The sequence below is a fragment of the Tympanuchus pallidicinctus genome, unplaced genomic scaffold, assembly GCF_026119805.1.
Source record: "Tympanuchus pallidicinctus isolate F22 unplaced genomic scaffold, pur_lepc_1.0 scaffold16, whole genome shotgun sequence".
Lineage (NCBI taxonomy): Eukaryota > Metazoa > Chordata > Aves > Galliformes > Phasianidae > Tympanuchus > Tympanuchus pallidicinctus.
Window position 1 is genome coordinate 1,700,321 of NW_026294679.1, and position 19,680 is coordinate 1,720,000.

At 42.2% G+C, this 19,680-nt stretch overlaps 1 long non-coding RNA gene across 1 annotated transcript in view; it reads left to right on the forward strand.

The window, feature by feature from the left end:
* The first annotated feature begins 3,009 nt into the window (after window positions 1-3,009).
* The window catches only part of LOC128077610 (uncharacterized), a 17,874-nt gene continuing 1,203 nt past the window's right edge, over window positions 3,010-19,680 (forward strand). Inside the window, exons 1-5 of the long non-coding RNA XR_008205091.1 lie at window positions 3,010-3,085; window positions 3,525-3,673; window positions 15,970-16,202; window positions 18,060-18,180; window positions 18,849-19,680. The exon at window positions 18,849-19,680 is cut by the window's right edge and continues 1,203 nt beyond it. This is a non-coding gene — a long non-coding RNA (uncharacterized LOC128077610). The remainder of the gene's footprint in view (window positions 3,086-3,524; window positions 3,674-15,969; window positions 16,203-18,059; window positions 18,181-18,848) is intronic.

The following is a 19,680-nucleotide window of genomic DNA, read 5'->3' on the forward strand; positions in this document are numbered from 1 at the left end:
CATTAAAGGTTATGAGGCATTAACAAGAGTTTTAAAGTGTCCTGGTTGTTCCCTATTCGACCCCTTCCTGCGGGGAATTGAAATTTCCTGGTTCTCTGGGCCACTGACACCACGAGGGTAATTAAGCAGTTTCCCCCAGGGTTTTAAGTTTTAACATCTTTCGGTTTTAAAATCAAGAAGAAAAATATTTTTGTAATCATTCTCACGTTCGATAGAATTCTATAGCGAGCTGCATGCCGGGCCTTGCCTGCCATGCTGATTTTCTGTTTAAACCATCTGTTAAATCATCCTGGCTTGCAACATATTAGACGTTATAAATGCCCCTAATTTTTCAAAGCGGTGCACAAGGATTCAGCTGCTTGACTTCCAGTTTATACCGCGCTATCCCACCCCAACCACTGAGAGACATTAAACACACAGAGCCCGTTTCACAGCTCGCCTAATACCGCTTTTTTCGTCAGCCTGGCAATGCGGAGCAACTTTCAATCTGGCTTAAAGGGCCACTGGAGGCATCTGCTGTTGTCACAGCATTCTTGAGCAGCACCACGCTGCCTTAGCCCCCCTGCCCCCTCCGAGCAGCACTGGTGCCCACACAGCCCCCAGCTCCTTGTCCTTATGCCCAGCATCCCCACCATCTTACTGTGACGCTTCTCCCCGGGGAGCAGAGCAGTGAGTGCCAGCTCTTGTCTTTTGGGAGCACCCTGGGGTACGATCGTCCCGCTCCAGGAGGAGAACCAAAATGTGTGAAATTGTGCTTGCAGCCGGTGCCTGGTGGGGGGCCTGATGTGGCCCCCGGGACTGATGATGGGGTCGGTGAGAGCCATCCTGTGGGGCTGTGCATCCTTGGTGCAGGGAGGATGCTCGGGCAGCACGCATCCACTGCCAACAGAGCAGGAACTCTTCCTGTTCCCATTACATTTCTCTTCCAGCTCCTGGAGGCTGTTTTTTTGCTTGTTTTTTTTTCTTTTTCCCCTGATAAATGTATGTATCAAGTGAATGACAACTTCAAGATTTGCCACCAGACGTACCAATCCCACCTGGATGCTGTGGGATCCATGCTTCCTAGCTGGCAGCTGCTTGTGTGGCTTCATCTTGAGATGTGGCGCAGCTCTGGATCACAAATTAAAGGCCTTGTCAATATGGGAGACATTAAAAAAAAAAAAAAAAAAGTAAAAGAAGGTCGAGGAAGGTGAAGCTTCAGACATAAAAACGCTGGCAGTGTTCCTCTTCATCCACGCCGCAGCAAGTGCAGATTGCAGAATGGAAATCTGGGCATCTCCTTCTGCTTGATGGCAATGGCTGTGCTGTAGCAAACAAGGCAAGTGGTGTTTGTGAGAAATTTGAAAGATGTCCTGACTGTGGCCCAAGTATTTAAATGAATGAACTTTTATGGCTATCAAGATGCCAGTCTGGCTAGTGAATGATGAAATGTGGTTGTGTTTGCTCCAGCTCCTGCTGCAGGAACTGACAATGTTTCTCCCTGCTTTGTAGCCTTACATATTGGGCCCTGGACTCATAGGCACTGTGTGAATGGGGCCAAGAAGGAGTTCTGGGAAGCTCTGCAGCAGAGGAAATGAGTAATAATGATCTCTTCCTCTTTCATGTGGTGGATTTGCAGATTTTTGCTTAAAGTTTGTTTACACCTTCCTGCTGTATTTATCCTCCAGAAATCTCTTTCTACTAGACAAGGAACAAAATATTCCAGCTGCTATGAAAGTTAATCATTACAGTGATCTAACTGCAGAGATCAATAACGTCTCTGCAGGATCCTTCTAAGGCTTCTATGACATCTACTGTTTCATTAAAATCATATTAAAAAGCTCTGTTTAGATTTTTATGAAGCAGTGTTTATAAAACATTTATTAATCTGAATAATTCTTGATGGAATAATTGCATAATTATGAAGAGGTTAAGATATGCTTACAAATATTTAGACAGATGCTGATAATATCGCATTATAGTAGCTAGGAAGTGATGCCTACTTCAGAAGACAGATACAGCCACGTTAACGTCAGAAAGGCTTGTAGTTTTTCATATTCATATATTTAATTATACTAACACAATATTTACATTTTTAAGGAAAAGAGCAGCAATCTTGAGTTTGGGAGGAGCACTCACTGGGGCTTTTTCCCTATCTGACCTGCACTGGGATCCCCTGGGCTCCTCAGAGCATTTGGAAACACAGCTGAAGACAAAACACAAAACACTGGGGAGCAAGTTTCCTTAATTCACAGTAATTTCTGCACATCTGTATCATATTTCCTTATCATAAATGTGAAGTCATCAAAACTCTTTTTCTGGTGAGAAGCACAGTGGAATGTTCTTCCCATGTAGTGCCAGTGCTGAGCACTCTCCTGCATTTCTGATGCCTGGGCTTTGAGCACAAGAGATTTCACCCCTGGCACTCCATCCCCTGCAAAGGCCCTGAGACTGTGATGTCAGACCTGCAGGTCCTGTGCTCCATGCAGGTCACAGCAACTTCCAGCAACATCACAGCAGCTTGGTAGACAGGCAGAACTACTGCCAACACAATGGTCAGAGACCCTCATGCTTGTGATAGCAATAGCCAGGCATTGACGTTCTGGCTGCCCAAATGGACACAGCAGTTTGAAGGCTGAGATCCAGGAAATACAGTTAGAAAACGTTCTTATGTAGGGAATTACACTGGGTGTAATTACAGTGGTGGTATTTTGAATTGCTGTTGTTTTCTGTAACGAGGAACAATTTCTGCACATCTCAGGTCTGGTAGTGTTTGCCTTTTCAGATTAGCTGCTGCACACTGGGGTGGTAGGTTGACCCAAGAGAAGTTTGCTTCATTGGAACATTTTCTGATTAAAAGAAACCTTAATGAAAGATTGGTGGATGGGAACTTCTGAATCACAGCCTGAACCTCTGATTGACCACCTGAGGCGAGCAATTAGTCAGCCCTGGGAGCACAGGTGAAGGCAATCCACCTGTGCTAGTAGAAGGGTTGGAGCCAGGCTCCACCTCTCCTAGACCCCATTTAAGATCTGACTAGCAGTGGGGAAGGATCTCTTTTGGAGATCTCTCCTCTTGGAGTCTTTTTAGGGAACCCAGGATACAGGTAAGCTTTCCATTCATTCTTTTTTGGTATGATAGCCTGTTTAGATTAACTTTCCTGCACGTTTCTTAATTATCCTGCAGCCAAGAGTTGGCTTTTTCTGAGACAAAACATCTGGCAGAGCAACTTTTCTGCTGCACCATGATAGTGGCACATGACACTGCTGATAAATAGTTAAAATAGAAATATTACCAGGAACAAAAGAGGCCATGGCTCTGCAGTACTTGGAGAGCAGATCTGCTTCAGAAATCCAATGACATTTTTATCTAATCACTTTTCAAATAAGAAACTACAGTTTTGATTAAGCTTTCTGCATGGACACAAGACTCCAGCTGCTTTTTCAAGCTAATCAAGTGTTACACTTAAGATACAGGAAGATATTGCATTTCATTTCTATGTCTTCCTTGTTTGTGACATAGCTATAAAATTTCTGCTTTTTCAGCCTTTGGATCTTAGTGCACCTGTGAAGGTGTTTACTCAGCTATGAACACAATTATGACAAGCAATAACAGTTGTCTTTCAAATAAACATCTGGAAAACCAGAGGTAACATCAACTCAGACAGTGGCAGAATTTGGAAAGGCTGTTAATGGTAAAAACATAATTTCTACTTTTTTCCCCATACAAAAAAATTGAAGATAAGTTTTTAAGCAATTGAAATACAGTTCCAATGAGTTAAATGGAAATACTCTTCATTGTCATTTATTAATACTGTTTCCTCCCTGTAAATCCACTCGGTTCTGATATTAGTGTGTAAGGTTCAGTTATAACAATGTTCAACATTTGCTGAATATTCATAGAACATTTCCATTGGATTTTAGGTATCTTAATAGCATGTTGGCAGATGCTTGGCCATGATTTTCTATCTGGAAGAGGGTAGATTTAGACTAGAAGTTAGGAAGAAATTCTTTACTGTGAGGGTGGTGAGACACTGGTACGTGTTGCCCAGATGTTGTGGGTTCCCATCCTTGGAAGTGTTCAAGACATGGCTGGATGGGGCTGTGAGCAACCTGGTCTGGTGGGAGGTGACCCAGCCTATAGCAGGGGGTTGGAATTGGATGATCTTAAAGGTCCCTTCCAACCCAAACTGATCTATGATTCATTCTGTGATTCTCTAATTCTCGTGCCAGCTGGCCTACCATGGGTCCACTGTCCTGGAGAGAGCCAGAAATGGCACTCTGTTTTCTCCCTTGGGAAGAGATGCCTGTCCACCACATTCTGGCTTCACCACCTCAAGGAAAGCCGACTAGTGAATGTGAGCACCAGAGGTGAGCTTGGAGTGGTGCCAGAAGCCTGCCTCATGGGTCACTGCATCCGGGTCATTTCCTCTGGCTGGGGAAAAAAGGAAAAAATCAGACCTTGATGGCACGAGGCAGATGTTTGCTTCTAAAATGCTGGAGCCAAGGTCCCCATCCCTGGTGACTTTCAAGGCCAGGCTGGCCAAGGCTCTGGGCAGCATGATCTAGCTGTGGTGTTCCTGTTCACTGCTGGGGAGTTGGGCTAGCTGACATTCAAAGGTCCGTTCCAACTCTAAGTATTCTATGATAGCTCTGTATATCTGTAATATTTCAGCCTCAGTCAGGGGTGTGGGCAGGTTGGCAATGACACCAACACTCAGGGCACATGGCGGCGAGCCTCGAGCATAGGATGTCATGGCTGAATTCCCTGGAATCATGTAGAAAAAGAAGAGAAAATCACAACATTTCCAAAGAATTAGAAACAGAAGAGGAATGGACAGCGGTTTGCAAAGCAACCATGAAGAGGATTTTAAAATACAGTCAGGAGTTTTGCCCAGCCGTGCTGGATAAAACTGTAAGTTCAGCAGAACAGAGCAAAGCTGATATGGAATAGTTTTAAATGTCTTTTCCCTCATAACTAGATTATTCAGTACAATGTCATTTGCTGCCACTGACATTTTCTTTAAAGTCATAAAGGCCTACATAGTAATAAAAGGGCTCAGAATAAAATTAGGAATATCATGTATAAATTATCTTTAACCTTAGCTTCATTTGGACTGTGACTTTTTAGACCTGATCAATTTTCATGAAACTATCCACATAAAACTGTGAAAAAATATTTGATCCTTGGCTCTCATAAAGCTCCTGTAACAAGCCCAGCACTTTCTTGATAGTTAGTAGTGCTGTTGGTGTCTGCCTCTTTGGGAAATCCTGTAAAGCCAGGCACAACATCTGAGATTTAATGCAAGTTTTTGGAGCATTGCTATGGAAAACTCTTACCTGGAGTAGCCTGTTTTGCCCTGTTGTTGTGTAATGCACGTTGACCAAATTTCCTGCTCAGTTTGGGGAAAAAAAAAAAAAAAAAAAAACAAAACACACAACTTCAGGTGTATTTTTCTGCTGCCCATTTCAGAGACACAGAGTTTTGCTGAGACTTTCTTCAATTTAACTTTTTAGTAACTCCCCTTTGACTGTATTGGACTTGTGGTAAAAAAAAGGGCAGTTCCTAATAGGCCTTCCAAATGGAGATGAAAGTAGACTCATGCGATCTCCCTGATATTTTTACCAAAAAGTTTGTATCTGCATTGTGTGGCTCTCTATAGCCTCTAAAGACCTTTCCTAATTGATAACGCATTTTGCAGAAGCACTTGGAGAAGAGGAAGAGGCAGCTTTGAACCACAGAGTGGTATTTGCTCTCTGCCTAATGGGAAATTAATGGCCAAAAATCAGTGCTAAGTGGTAGTGGATAAGGAAGTGTGGTCCAAGGAAACAGTGAATGCCATTTTGGTTCAACTAAACATGTAAGTTGGAGGCAGAATGAGATGCTCTGGGTGTCTCCTTGATGCCCTTGTGTTTACTAGGTAGGTAAAAGGCTCAATACAGGATTATTCAGGGAGAATGGTCACTGGCAGATGATGCTTCCTATAACATAGAAGAAGGCTAACTACATTAGAGATATGACAGAGTGGTCACTGGTGTGGGGGTGTTGAGTGTGGTCAGCCATCTGGAAACACCTGGGGAGTTTTGGAGGAGGTTCATGGTGGCTGTAGGTAGTGGGGAGTACCATGACCTTTTGTTTGGCTGGGATGCAGGGGAAAGGTGTTGAGCTGCTATCTGTCCAAAACTGCTGAGGTTCCTTGTGCTTTTGGGTACTTCCAGCCTGGGTGGGCACAAGCTGGATCGTGATGGAAGCAGAGTTTTTCAAAGCAAAGTTACTTTGAGCTCTGTGCCTAAAAGAGCATTTAAGTAAAAATTCTTTTTCTGAAGGAAGTACTAAATGTCCTCCTGAGCTCTAGTCCTTGCTGCCACCTGAGTACAGCTTGCTGTGTTTTGTTCAACCCTATAATAAGAATTAATTAAAAGCTGGGTGGCAATGTGTCTAGGTCAACCTTTTCTCACGTGACATGCTATGTAGTAATAGAAATTCCAATGAATTGTGTTTTTGGGGAGTCAGAGATCAGCATAAAAGCCAAGTGCTAAGCACTGTTTGTTTTCTCCAGACAAGACTTCCAACAGGTGGGTGGGAAGGTGCACAGAGGGAGGAAATCTCATGCACTTGTAGGTAAGCAATAGGTTTGCACAGAGAAAAGCTACTCTGCCAGGATGGCTCTATCTTCCTATGGGCTGAAGCAAGCTTATTCTGTCATAGGATTAAGCTCAGTCCGAAGGTGTGGCTTTCCCTTATAGCTTGGATTCCCATAAACCGTAGATATTTCTGCACAGCACTCCCTGAAGGTAGATTGGATGAGTGCATCAAGATGAAGTGTATGAACAAAGGTTTACATTGCTGATAGCCTCAAACTATAAGTTCTGCTGCATATTAATGGCATATTTATGCACAATAATTTAGTGAATGAGTCATTTATCTAATAAAATCTTAATTGCTGGTTACTAGGTATATTTGTTCACAGATTGCTATGAAAGTTACAATGGGAATTTCATCCTCTGGCATATTTTCAAGGAAAAGTTCTCCACCCCTCTTTTTAATGAGATCTTTTCCATGAAAGAGGATTCAAAAATTAAGCAAAGTTGTGTCTGTTCTGTTTTATGCTGCTTCGTGTGGGTTTGTACAGCAGCAAGCCACGTTCAAGCTGCTCAAACGCAGTGTGAGAACCTCTGAAAGATAAAAGTCCTCCCAGAGGAGCTGATCATTTAAAAACAACTTTGGGAATCTCATAAGAAACTTTTAAGAGATAGTTTACAGTCCCTAATTGGTTGTTTTTTTTTTTTCTTCTATGTGATGGCCTTGGATAAAAGGGGATTAGACACCTAACTTCCTAAAGGGCTTTACGGGATCTACTGCAGTTTTATGGTACAGGGAGGTCAGAATTAATGGCTTGGGTCCCAAGGGCTGCACACCCTTTTCTTGCTGGAAATCCTGCTTACGAAGGTGTTTCTGGGACAGTGATTTGGAGAAAGGCAGGAGGTGTGATGGGGATGTGAGTAGGAGCTGCAGCTTTGTATAAGTCGGGACAGCTCTTCCCTATCATGATGCTGCTCTGACTCTGAGATGCTGTGGAATTGGGGGTTCAGTCTGCATTTCCCAGCAACCCCTTTAGGTTTCCTGGCTGAAAATGAGCCATTGACCATGGGGAATCTTACAGTTCTAAGGGAATGCATCATGAAAAATCAGAAGCAGTAGCAGAACTATTGCAGCAAAATGAAACTTTTCATGCTTTACAGTATTGGGCCAGCAGCATTACAACCTCACCCTCTCTAGATTTTAAGTTCCTAATTTTCATTAAATGTTGGTGCAATTTTAGATTTCTGTAAGACATGGGTTGGCAGTTGCTAAACATTACAGCCAAGGTACTTTATGCATTTTGCAGTCACGTTTACAGCGATTTAACTTACAGAATGTTCACCACTTAAACAATCTCCCTGGCTGTGTATTAAGAGTTTTCAGTCCAGTGAAATATTGCCTTGGCAAGCCTAATGCCTTTTATTATCACCCTCCTTATTGCTGGTGTTGTGTTGCTCAAAGTAGAACAGCAGGAGTAGATGAAGCTGTTTCCAGCAATGGATCAGTTGTGGTTTATTGGTTGATTTTTGGTGCTGGTGTCAGCTTGAACAAATGCACTGCATCTCTTGATGGGCAAAGTCCAATGAAAGTACAGAAAGTGCTGATCTGTGGTAGTTTGGCCATAGTGCCATGCAGTATCACAAGCCAAGCACTATCCTGCTCAGTGCATCCAAGCCCTGGCTGCTCTCAGGTGGGGCAGTGGCTCTTGTGTGTGCTCTGCAAATAAGAGCTGGGTGCTGGACATGTCTTGGGCTGTGGCAGTGGTGCACTTTGCAAACCCTTCCTAGCAGCAAGAACTGGGTAGGCGAAAAAAAAAAAAAGGGTATCTGGGGGCAGTGCAAATTATACACAAATCCATGAGCACGGCCAGCAAAGCTTATGATGTTCAAAAGGGATGAGCCTGTTGAATTTCATAAACTCTGTTCAGAGTAAAATTTTTATATATGCACATACAGATAGGGCATATAGAATTTTGGGGATGGAAAAGAGCTGTTCTCGAGCCAAGGAGGTTATTTTTATTTGGTCTTGTTCCTTGGATATTAAGAGAAGAGCTGTGCTCTGAGAAAATGCACATTTTGAGCAGATCTCCCCACACGTCTCACATTCTGGCTGTCTGCACCCTGCCTGTTGTATACCAGATGTACTGTTGTGGTTGTTCTTAATATTTTATTTTTTTAGCCTTAATGCAAAACAACAACAACCCACCAAACTATGCAGAAGCCTGAGCCTCTGCATTTTCTTCTAGTACAGACAGAGCCTCAGAAATTAGTGTCCTCACTGGGCTTCAGATACAGTAGAGGGTAAAAGATTTCAAAGGCAGCTTTAATGAAAGAGAAATACTGAAAGAAAGAACACAGAGAGCAGTGACACTATAGTTCTGCTAAATTTTACATTTAAACTGAGGGGCTAATCATAATTTATTCCGTCAAAGAAATGACCTATAAGTAAAGAAGACAAAATAGGACTTGATGATTAAAGACTTGAAGAAACGTTCTCTATAGTTATGTCAGTACTGTGTGTCACTGTATACGTAATCTAAAGCAGTGTTTGAAATTTCCCCTAATTATATTTGGAGCCCAGACCATAGCATCCTTGGGGAACTGCATGGTGTGCTGCAGTGATGTGGCGGTGTCCCTCCACTGCCACTTCTGTCACCACATCTGAGTCAGAATGCTTTCCTTTTAAATGCTTTCAGACGTGGGGAGTGATGAGGGGTGTGCTGGGCTGCAGGAAGCTGGGTTCCTGCACAGGTGCATGGAGATGGCTGGTGCAGGGGTGGCTGTCAGCAGGTGTTTCTTTTGCATTGCTCCAGAAGCTACAGCTTGAAAGAGCATGAGGTGGGAGTTTTATTTCTGTGTTTACTGATAAATTCCTGTGCTGGTCCCAAACAAAAAAACAAACTGATTTATTAAAAGCACTGTGATTTGATACAAATACAGGTGAACCAGTATGTTGAATGGCGATGATAGCAACAAACAGCATCCTGGTAGTGCAGCTAGAATCATAGGATGGCCTGGGTTGAAAAGGACCCCAATGCTCATCCAGTTCCAACCCCCTGCTGTGTGCAGGTCACCAACCAGCAGCCCAGGCTGCCCAGAGCCACATCCAGCCTGGCCTTGAATGCCTGCAGGGATGGGGCATCCACAGCCTCCTTGGGCAACCTGTGCCAGCGCCTCATCACCCTCTGGCTGAAAAACTTCTTCCTAATATCTAACTGAAGCTTCCTCCTGTGATGCTGGGTATTTCCAGGGCTTCCAGATATTGCAGGATATGCTGGCTAAGGACACACAAAGTAGAGAAAATCATATCTCTGATCCCCACCGCAGCTCCTTGTGCAGTGCAGAGTGAATTTGCCACTGCCAATACCAGCACTTTGTATCTCCAGTGCTAAGACAGAAAAAAGGTTGCGTCGATGGTGGAGGAATTTGGTGAGGGAGTGAAGGCTTAAGCGAAGCTGAGTCTTAAATTAGTGCTTCTGTGAGAAGATGAAGGCTATCCTAGCTGAACAGCAAGAAACATTATTACATTAAGTGATTAAAATCACTCGAAGATGCTGCTCAGTGAGATTCTTTCGAATTCACTAAGACCAGATTAATTTTTTTCCCTGGTAATTGAAAGAGAAGTGTAAGCTATTTTGCTTTTTCCTCGAGTGAAACTGGTAAAAAGAATCTTTTTAGTAAGCAGATGTTTTTGCAGGATTGGTTAATAACTTCTATATTTGCTTTATTATCTTTGTATAGGGGATAATACAAAAAACAAAGTTATTGTGTTTGTGTGACCATTTTGAGGACTAAAATAAGTGAGGAATGATAGTGGAAAATAACCCACAAAGATTGGAAGTAATAAAATATTTTCTTTTTCAAAAAAATTCATTTTACTAGGTTTTTGTTAGGAGTCGGTGGGACTCCTGGATGCCTTGCACTGGGGAAGTCTCCTGCACAGAGTTTAAAACACCATATTTATTTTGCATCCTCCTGTACATTTATCTGTTTTATACATGGAATTAAGCCTTGGCAATGGCTCTGGTGGTGGTCGCCTCATGCTCTCTGGCTCCACCTCATTCCCTTCCTTGGACTCAGGCAGCCTCTGAGTGATGCTATGGATAGTGAACATTAGTATCTCATGATGCTAGATAGACAGAAGCATATGTTCCATGCTTGTCAGGAAGGTCCTGGTGCAATGTCTGAATCCATCAGCCTTTCCACTTTGCTCTTCAATCCAAAGAGCTGCAAGGCAAAAATAACTCTTACAAGCTGAGATTTTTTTTTTTTTCCCCTTTTGAGTCCTCACTGAGGGCTGTGCATGTGTGAGGGTATAGCACCCAGGTGTCTGCTTCCCACTCTGGGATTGCCTAGGTTTCTATCAGGCACTAAAACCCCCAAGCAAAATCCTATTTTGAAGTGGTGTTTTGCACGGAGTCCTGGAGATGTTTCCAGGAGGACCAGATTTCTCTTGATGATAAACTTTGGTTTGCTCTGCAGACACTGAATTTACTTTGAGTTTTGTCTTATGTTTTCTTTCTCTTTTTGTTTTCCCGTAAATCGCCATTTACCCTTCCAAACTCCAAATCTCACAGACCCCAAATGCTATCTGCACCTCTGTTTTACATCTCGCTTTTGAGAAATGTAACTGGCAGGTGTTCCAAAGAGAATCTAATTGTTCGATGCCAGTGGTTTCCCTGTGTTTATTGGTACCAAATTTTCACCAGATCCATTCCTGCAGTTTCAAAACTGAAGTCAGCACTTAAGTCTGATCACTCAAATGACGTAATCACTTTAATTTTTGCCATACATAATACATAAAAAATGTGGCATAAATTTACATATCAAGAAGAATCTTGATTGCAAGAAGAGATACCCATCCCCTTGTTATCTTGAGATTGTTGCTGCTACAAAACCATGGGAGGTGTGTATGCAGAAGTTATGGTTGCCGAGCAACTATAACAGCACAATTTAATGCCGAAGAATTGCAGATTTAAGAAAAAAAAAATAGGAGAGAGCACTGGCAACATCAACAATCATGGTGTTATTGCTCTTCCCCAGTAAGAGAATTATATCCTGTAATGAAAATTATTCAATATAAGGTCTGTGATATTGTATTAATTTTCTAAAATGTATTTGACTTGAATTTACTCTGTTTCTCAATACTCCCCAGGATCATTATAATATCATCACTGGAAGCCAACTATTTGAGCATTATAAAAAGATTTTGCAAAGAGGATGGAGAGCATTAAGGATTGCATGTTATCTTCCATTTATATTGTTTCCAGATTTGAAAAGAAGGAAATCCAGTTTATGTTATGGGAGCTGACTCTCCAGTAAAGGAATATAGAGCCTTGCTTTCTTGTTGGGCATTAAGAGGGAGCTTGGTTTCGGCAGATGGCCCTAAAACAAAGGACACAGTATTTTTGGACAGGTGACTTGTGCTCTCAATCTGTTGGTGCTCGTGTGCCTAGAGGAAGAAGTCTGGGTCGGCAGTGAGGCTTTGCAATTGAGGTTAACATTCCTGGGATGGTGTGGCCTGGGACTGCTTGCGGGGTTTTTTCTTGGTTTTTATTTCACTTTAATTTCTTTGAGGATTAAACATTTAAAAATTGAATGAGGTGAAATCAGATTATGTATTTAGTCTGTACAGCAGTGGAAATGGAAACTTAAAAAATTAAGGCTTCAGCCTCCGAGAGCCCTTCCATGGGAATTATTTGAGGAGGTTTGATTGAATCTATAAACCTTGAGCGAAATCCACATTTTCCTGGGAGGCAGCACGTGGTCTGTGGTTGGTGGATTGAGATGATCCCTTGGGGTGGGCTCTTCAGGGACACACAGCCAGGTGCATGGTGGGTGACTCGGGGTACCTCGAGGTAGAAAGGCATGTTGTCTTGCACAAATAGCCATTGGAGAAAGACTGAGTGGGGGAGTCTTCCCCGAAGGTGAAGTGTGACAGCTGTGAACTGGTGATGGGAGGATGCTCACTCAGAGATTTACCTGTAACAGAGAGCTTTCCCTTCAGGGTACAGAGCAGCTCCAGAATGGTGCTTCCCACTTCTGGAGCCCTCCTGACAAGACACCTCAAAGCCAAAATTTAAACTAGATGGAGAGGAACAGGAGGCAGGATCTGGACTTGTTCCTTATGGGCCTCTTCCTCAACATATTCTACAATTCTGTCTTCACATGAATTGCAGAATATATTTTTTCTCAGCTAAAACGCTGCGTATCAGAAGTTATTTAAATAATATTCTTTGAGGTTACCTGAATAAACCAAACCTGTACAGGATATTGCAAAGCTAACACTTTCTTTTGCTCCTGACTGTATGAATATAGGTGTGCACTGAATATATTTATGAGCGGTCACCAATGTTTCAAATAATTATTAATGCGGGTGGTAATTACTGTTGGCTAAATGTGAGGAGTTTTTGACTTAAAACTCCATCTTGCTTATGCCAGCACCTTCCAGTATTCGGTGTTCACATGTGATTTGCTTAGATTATCACTAACAATGTGAAGCTTTCATGCTATTAACTTATGAAACTTAATCATATATTCTCCCCTGTGCAACTGGAGAGGAGAATTCATCCTACAGAGTAAGGCTGGCGCCCTGTTTTGTAGCAATCTGGGACCTGCTGTTTAGCACACTTCACCTGTTGTCATGAAGCTGGACAGATGCCTTGGTGTTTTCTTAATTTATAGAATATTATTTTATCTAAGGGGATCTGAGTTGATTTTGCACGCATCTCAAACCATGGCAACCTCAAAGTTTGGCCAGTTCTCGTTTCAGCTTGAGTGCTAGCTCATGTTTCTGCAGTTTGCCAAATTTGTCTCTGACATGAAAATATAAGCTTTAAAACATATGGAACTAGAGCACAGGGTTTCTACCTTGTTTTTATGAATTGGATATTATACTTCAGACAGAGAAATGAACTGGAGATCCTCTCCAGCACTATTTGTATAAGTCTATGATATCCACACTTGACAGAGGAAGAATATTTCTGTGCCAACAATGCAGTCTTGCTTATGGCCACGGGAATCTTTTTCCCTCCCCTGTTTTGTTATGTTACTGCCCAGGGCTTCTTCCAGAGGAGCTCAATGAAGAAGGCTGGTGGTCTCAGCCCCTGGCTATGGATCAGAAGCAGTTGTGAGAAGCAATGCCCAGGGCTGGATTTCTGAAGGAGCTGAGGAAACTTTGGGCCCTGCACTGTGTGTTCATTCTGTCTAGGGTGCTGGCCAGGCTTTCTTCCTATAGAAGTATCAGTTTTTGGATTAGTTGTGTGATCTTACAAAAAAGGAAAAATCAAGACAAAAACTCACATAGAACTAACAATTGGTAAAATGGGCAATTAAAGATGATGGTAGCAGCATGAAGAGCACACCAAGAAAAAATTGACTTGAGCTGACTTGGTATTTCCTAATTGTGGATGTGAATGCAAAATGTTTAGGTCATACTGATCCACTGTGGTGAGTCCAAATCCCCACCTCTTGGATGGCTACTCTCAGAGCTGCAAATATTTTTTTACAGGGTGTCTTTACATCCCGTTTTGGTCTTTGACTGCTAGATATTCACTTCTGGGAGTGGAAGGCTGCTTTTTTTTTTAATAATTATTATTGCTTAACAATTTGGCTTCTCTGTTAGGGCCAATATAAGGGTTAATTAGGTAATTTTTATTTGGGTTGCAAATCCCCAATGCCTAATCCTAATTATTCAGAATTAACACCTACTATAAAAAGTCTATCCCATAACTTTTTCTTTCCTGGCTAGATCGCAAACACAGTTTGCAAGAAAAATATGTTTCTAATAATATACCATCATTTTCATATTTTAGTATAATAATTAAGTTAGTCCTAATTCACTCCGAAAATCTAATTTTCATAAATGAAGCATCATCTAAATATTTAATTGCAGAGAGCTGATATTTCGGAGCAGGTGTTTGAGGAGCCAGTAGGTGTCCCTGACATGTTGCCAGCTGTGCTGCATTGCATGTGCAGAGTGGGGAGGTTTTGGCCATGGAATTGCTCCAAGCTGTGAAGGTACGTGGAGTATGCAGGAGCAGAAGAAGCCACGCACAGCACTGCATGTGACTTCATGGTCCTTTCTCAGCCAGGGTTGCCCTTCAGGTCATGATTTGGGAAGACCCTATTTTGCATGATGAGATCGATGCGCAAAAAAAATTAGCTCGGAATCAGGTTCTTGAGGAGCATAACCTAATTGCTTGCACATGCTGAGTGGTTTGTTTCTACAGCAGCTTTTAGTTAATGTGAGGCAGTCATTTCTTCTTCTAGGCTTCTGGATTGTGCATACCTGTATTCACTTCCTGTAATGTCTTGAACAAACTTGTTGAGACCTGAGAGCGAGTGAGGCCCTCCAGCAATGATGATCAGCCTTTCGTTCCACGTGGGCAGGGAGGACTGCACCAGGGGTTGGGCAGAGGCCCTGAGCCCCCATTGAGCCCCTCCTGCTCAATAATCCACATAGACCCTACACATGTCTTCTGCACAGTTTAAAGCCAGGCCATCTGTGGGAAGGCAATTAGACTAAAGCGTGTGAAATAATGCTTGGAAAGGTCACTTTCCATCTTAGGGAAAGGGCTCCTGACTCTGGGAAACATTCTGGACCATCTAGTAAGGATGGTTCCTCTGGATAATGCATTGCATAGAAAGCAGTTGTTTGTCGATAGATACAATGAATAAAGTTTGGGGGGAAAGTCATGGTTACAGCTCCCTGCTGACTAGAGCACAGTGTATGGAGAAAAACACAAGGGATGCCTGTTGTTGTGCTCCCCATTACAGCCCCCATTGTGCCATATACATCCCTCAAGACGGCCCTAGAGGCAGAGCAGCCTTGTCTGTAGTGCTTAGCTACCCTGAGATGTCTAGCAGTGTATGATGTCGAACTTCAAACCCTGAACTAGAGGGGATTTTTCTGAGTTTGGGAGCAGCAAGAGGTTAATAAAAATTCTTTGAGGTTGGATATAATCCTGATATGCTATAAGATGTACTGGAGGTTTGGCTAACTTTTTTCGCCTCTAAATTGTAATGGAAAAGAATTTTAAAAGTTGTTTGCCAGTGAGGTATGAAACTATGCTTTACTGAAGCCTACTTCTATAAATATCAATTTTTGCATTTAATGGTGAATAGGACTTGAGTTCTCACTTGTATTCTGTGTGGAGTTACTGAGGTTAGTGTTGTTTTGGTGGTTTTTTTTTTTCCTCATTGCAATATACATTAAGAAACACTTAAAAAAAAAAAAAAAAAAAGGGGGGGTTTATTGTGAAAAGAGCTTCAGTAATGAACAGATGAAATATCTGTACATTCTGCAGGAAGGATTTGGGTTAGTTTCTAACATCCACAGCTGATTTTATTTTTTTTTCCCCTCACTTGTCCTTTAACACCTTGTCCCTGCTGTGCTGCCCGGCTGCAGGCTGGATTGGAACTGTGCCCTGGGGACTGCTTCAGGAGGGTATGAGGTCTTGGTGCCAAAAACTCAGAAGAGAACCTGCATCTTCTCCACTTATCCCCAATGTCTGGGTCCTCTGGCTTCAGTAAGCATGGGAGAGCCCTCTTATCCCCCTGTGGAAACTTGGCAGGAGTTGCTTGGCTGCCCAGCTCTTTGCATGCAGCTGAAGAGACTTCTGGGGCTAACTTCTATTTTGGGTAAGCTCCAGCGGTTGCATGGTTTGCACCAGACTCCTGAAATTTGGCAGGGAGAAAGGCTTTGGGCTGGAGAAATGCCTTTTCTGGCATGAAAGGCCCTTCAGGTTTAACTGAGCTATAAGCTGTCTTTTAAAAGCATCATTTTCCTCCACTCACTTCCAATTAACAGGTGATTTTAGGTAGAATGCTGAAGAGGGTGACCTCTGCTGCATGGGAAAGGAGGTTGGTAAGTGCTGGGGATGAGTGTGGTTCCAGACAGGGCCACATCACCCAAAGCCAATTGTTAACCCTACCCCAAAAATGTCAAACCCCCAGGTGCTGGCTTGGGGTTGATTTCTACCTCCTGCAAAGAAAAGAAGGTAAGTGTGAGAGCAAACAGAGAAACGCCCTGAGCAAGACCTGGCTCTAGAAATTAATTTTTCAGATAGCTGTGCAGAAGGTGGCTTATTCTATATATTTCCTTAGAAACTAAATAAAACAGGAAATGACATAAAAATTATGTTAAAAGGAAGCTATTTAGTTTGTATAGGCAAGGTCTGTATGGTAAGGAATGCCAGATTTACAGTTACACATGTCTGCAACCTTATTTCTGCTCCCATGAGCACATGCATTACGATACAATCTTTAACTACATAATCACGTAATATTTTCCCATTGCCTCTCTTTTAATATTAGGAGTTGGATACATAAGTGGGAAGAATCAGGATTGCATGGGCAATTGTAAAAATGGCATTTCTTAACTTTCAAGTACTTGGCTTTGCAACTTAAATAACTTTCTTCAGATGTAATTTTTTTTCATATGTAATTATATATATCCAGTGTTGAACACTAGAAAGCAGTGGGGATTACTGGCAAGCTTTTGAAAACTGCTTAATTTCCTTCTAGCAATGAACAGGAGACATCACTTCTTTTTTATTCTGTAGATTTCCCAATGAATTCCTCCATACTTTTTTAATAGATACAGCTCTGAATAGATGACTGAAAAAACTGGGTCAGGAAATATTGTAAATAATTATTCTTGCATATTTTTAGTCATTAAATACACAGGCACAGTAACACATTGTTGGAGCAGTGTGTAAGTTTAATGCTGAAGAAATCAGTCTTTAATGAACATATGCTGACTTGGCCTTGCAATCTTGCTTCATCTCCCCTATTAACTTCCTATGCACCCAGGAAACCTTTGGCTCGTTGCCTAAATAATAGAAGAATAATTAGACTGGTAATTGAAGGATGCCAAGTCAAACTTCTAAGGAATTTATCTATAACAACCACTCTGCAGCACAGTTCCTATGCTGCCTTCTATGCTGTTCTTCTTTAAGGATCACTTTGCAAACATCCAGTTCGTGTTTGCAAGAAAAATTAGTTAGTCTTGCAGATACCGAAATGCACTCAATTACTATGAATTGTAAAATAGAAATAAGCATCTTTCTTTCAAAAAGCCTTCAAGAGTGAGCTCAGTCTGCCATAAGGTAACTCACCTCCTTTTGTTCTCATCCAATACCTGTGGGGCAGCCTTAATGGACTTTCTTGGGTGAAACTAGGTGTAAAGCTTAGCATGTTCAGAGGTTTTTAGAGTGTCTGAAATCAACAGTGCTGTAAGGCTGGCGTAATTAACCTAGAACTTGCTTTGTTTGGATAGTTAAATTACAGATAATTAAAACCTACATTTTATCTACTTGGATTAATGTCAGTGTTACATATTCAGCTAGAGAAAGATGTTGGGCCAATTACTCAAAACTTCTACTCAAAGAGAAATCATAATTTAGTAGCAGCAGCTGCTATCCAGCTTTGACCAATCAAGACAATTTTTGCTGGAGAACAACACCACATCTCACCTCTCCTCTGCTTCCTCCTCAGTGTGGACGCTGACATCAGTCCAGGGATCCCCATGTGGTGACAGAAGAACTGTTGTTGGCACCATTGGTTCCCAGCTCTGGAGCTCTTCCAGCTCAGCGTAGCTCCAGGCATGTATTGCCAGGTGAGGTTTTAGGGGAGGAATTTCCCCACTCTTCCTTGCTCACCCTAGAGCCAAGAATCATTGTTCCTGAGCACTTGTGTGGGTATGCCCTTCCAAGGGAACCATCAGACTTAATCGAGTGTTATTTCTAAATTGTTCAGTATTGTGCAGCGTCAGATCAGGTTTACAGTGTTTTGCTTTTTTTTTCATAAGCATTTGTTTGTAACTTGGAAGTTCAGGAGTTCATTTTACTGACCAAAACCCAAGTCCTATTGTACAATAGGTGCTGATTCCTTATCTTGACAATCAGCCCTGGGCCAAAAGCATAATAGGAAGCCAACTTTTGCAGCAGATCCTCCAGGTAGGCAGGTGTTAAACTGGGGAGCCTTCACGTCTAAGGGACCAGAGGTAGCATCATTTACTCACAAAGGGAGGAGATCCATGTGAATTTTTCTCATAATATCACTTCATCTTTTAATAATGTTGAGATGTGGAACCATATTCCAAGTGTTTAGTGTCATGGGAAATGAAGCAGAATATATTTTGTTGGTAATTTCTACAGCAGCGGAATAAGGGTGGTGGTGATAGCACTCCAGCCAATTACCAGCTTCAGGTACTTCTTCTATATTTAAATTTCTTCCCAGTTACCTCAGTATAATTAATAAATGATACTGCTTCATATTTTCAAGGAAATCCAGACAGCTGTACCGCATATCACTCCTTTCTTTAATATGCTGTAAAAGTTCCTCCTCCGCACTCGCTATTCTGTTGTCGTAATTAAGGATCTGCATCAGGAAATGCCACGCTTCAAACCTGAGTTTACTGTGTGCTTGACAGACTCCCACAGCTTCCTTCTCCAGCACTCATTTCCATCGAAAATGCCTCGTGAAGCCAGCAGCTCGCTCTTGCAGAGACTATCTTGATATGTAACGAGGATGCTGATTTTAAATATGTTACTGAGGTCATACTCCATGCTGGAAGCGTTCTCTTTTTCTATTGTGTGGTAGTGGTTGCATAACATGTTGGCCTGATGCACAGTGAATCTTGTGAGCTGGGTGGAAAGCCCCTTTCTGTTTGGCTTTTGTGCTCCAGGTGCGTGCCTGGGACACTTCACCAGTATTAGGAACATGAAAAATGTCTAGTAATACTCAAATACCACAAAAAAAAAAATATATGCCTTTTACATCTGAAACAAGGTCCAACCTGCTAGATGCATATTTAATGTGCTGGGGAACGATCATTTTGTTCAGAGTAAAAACACATGCACATTTGTGTGCCCAGAGCCTCCTTACCTGCACAGCTGTAGCGTATCTGCATGCTTAGAATCAGAGTCATAGAACATCCTGAGTTGGAAGGGACCCATGAGGATCATTGAGTCCAACTCCTATCAGACTTAACAATTTCCACTGTTGTTTTGTGTTGGTGTGTTGTTTTTTTTTTTTGTTTTGTTTTTGTTATTCCTTGCATCACAGCCAACTCATGGCCACACTCATGTAGGGAAGGAGGGCAGCCCCAGCTATC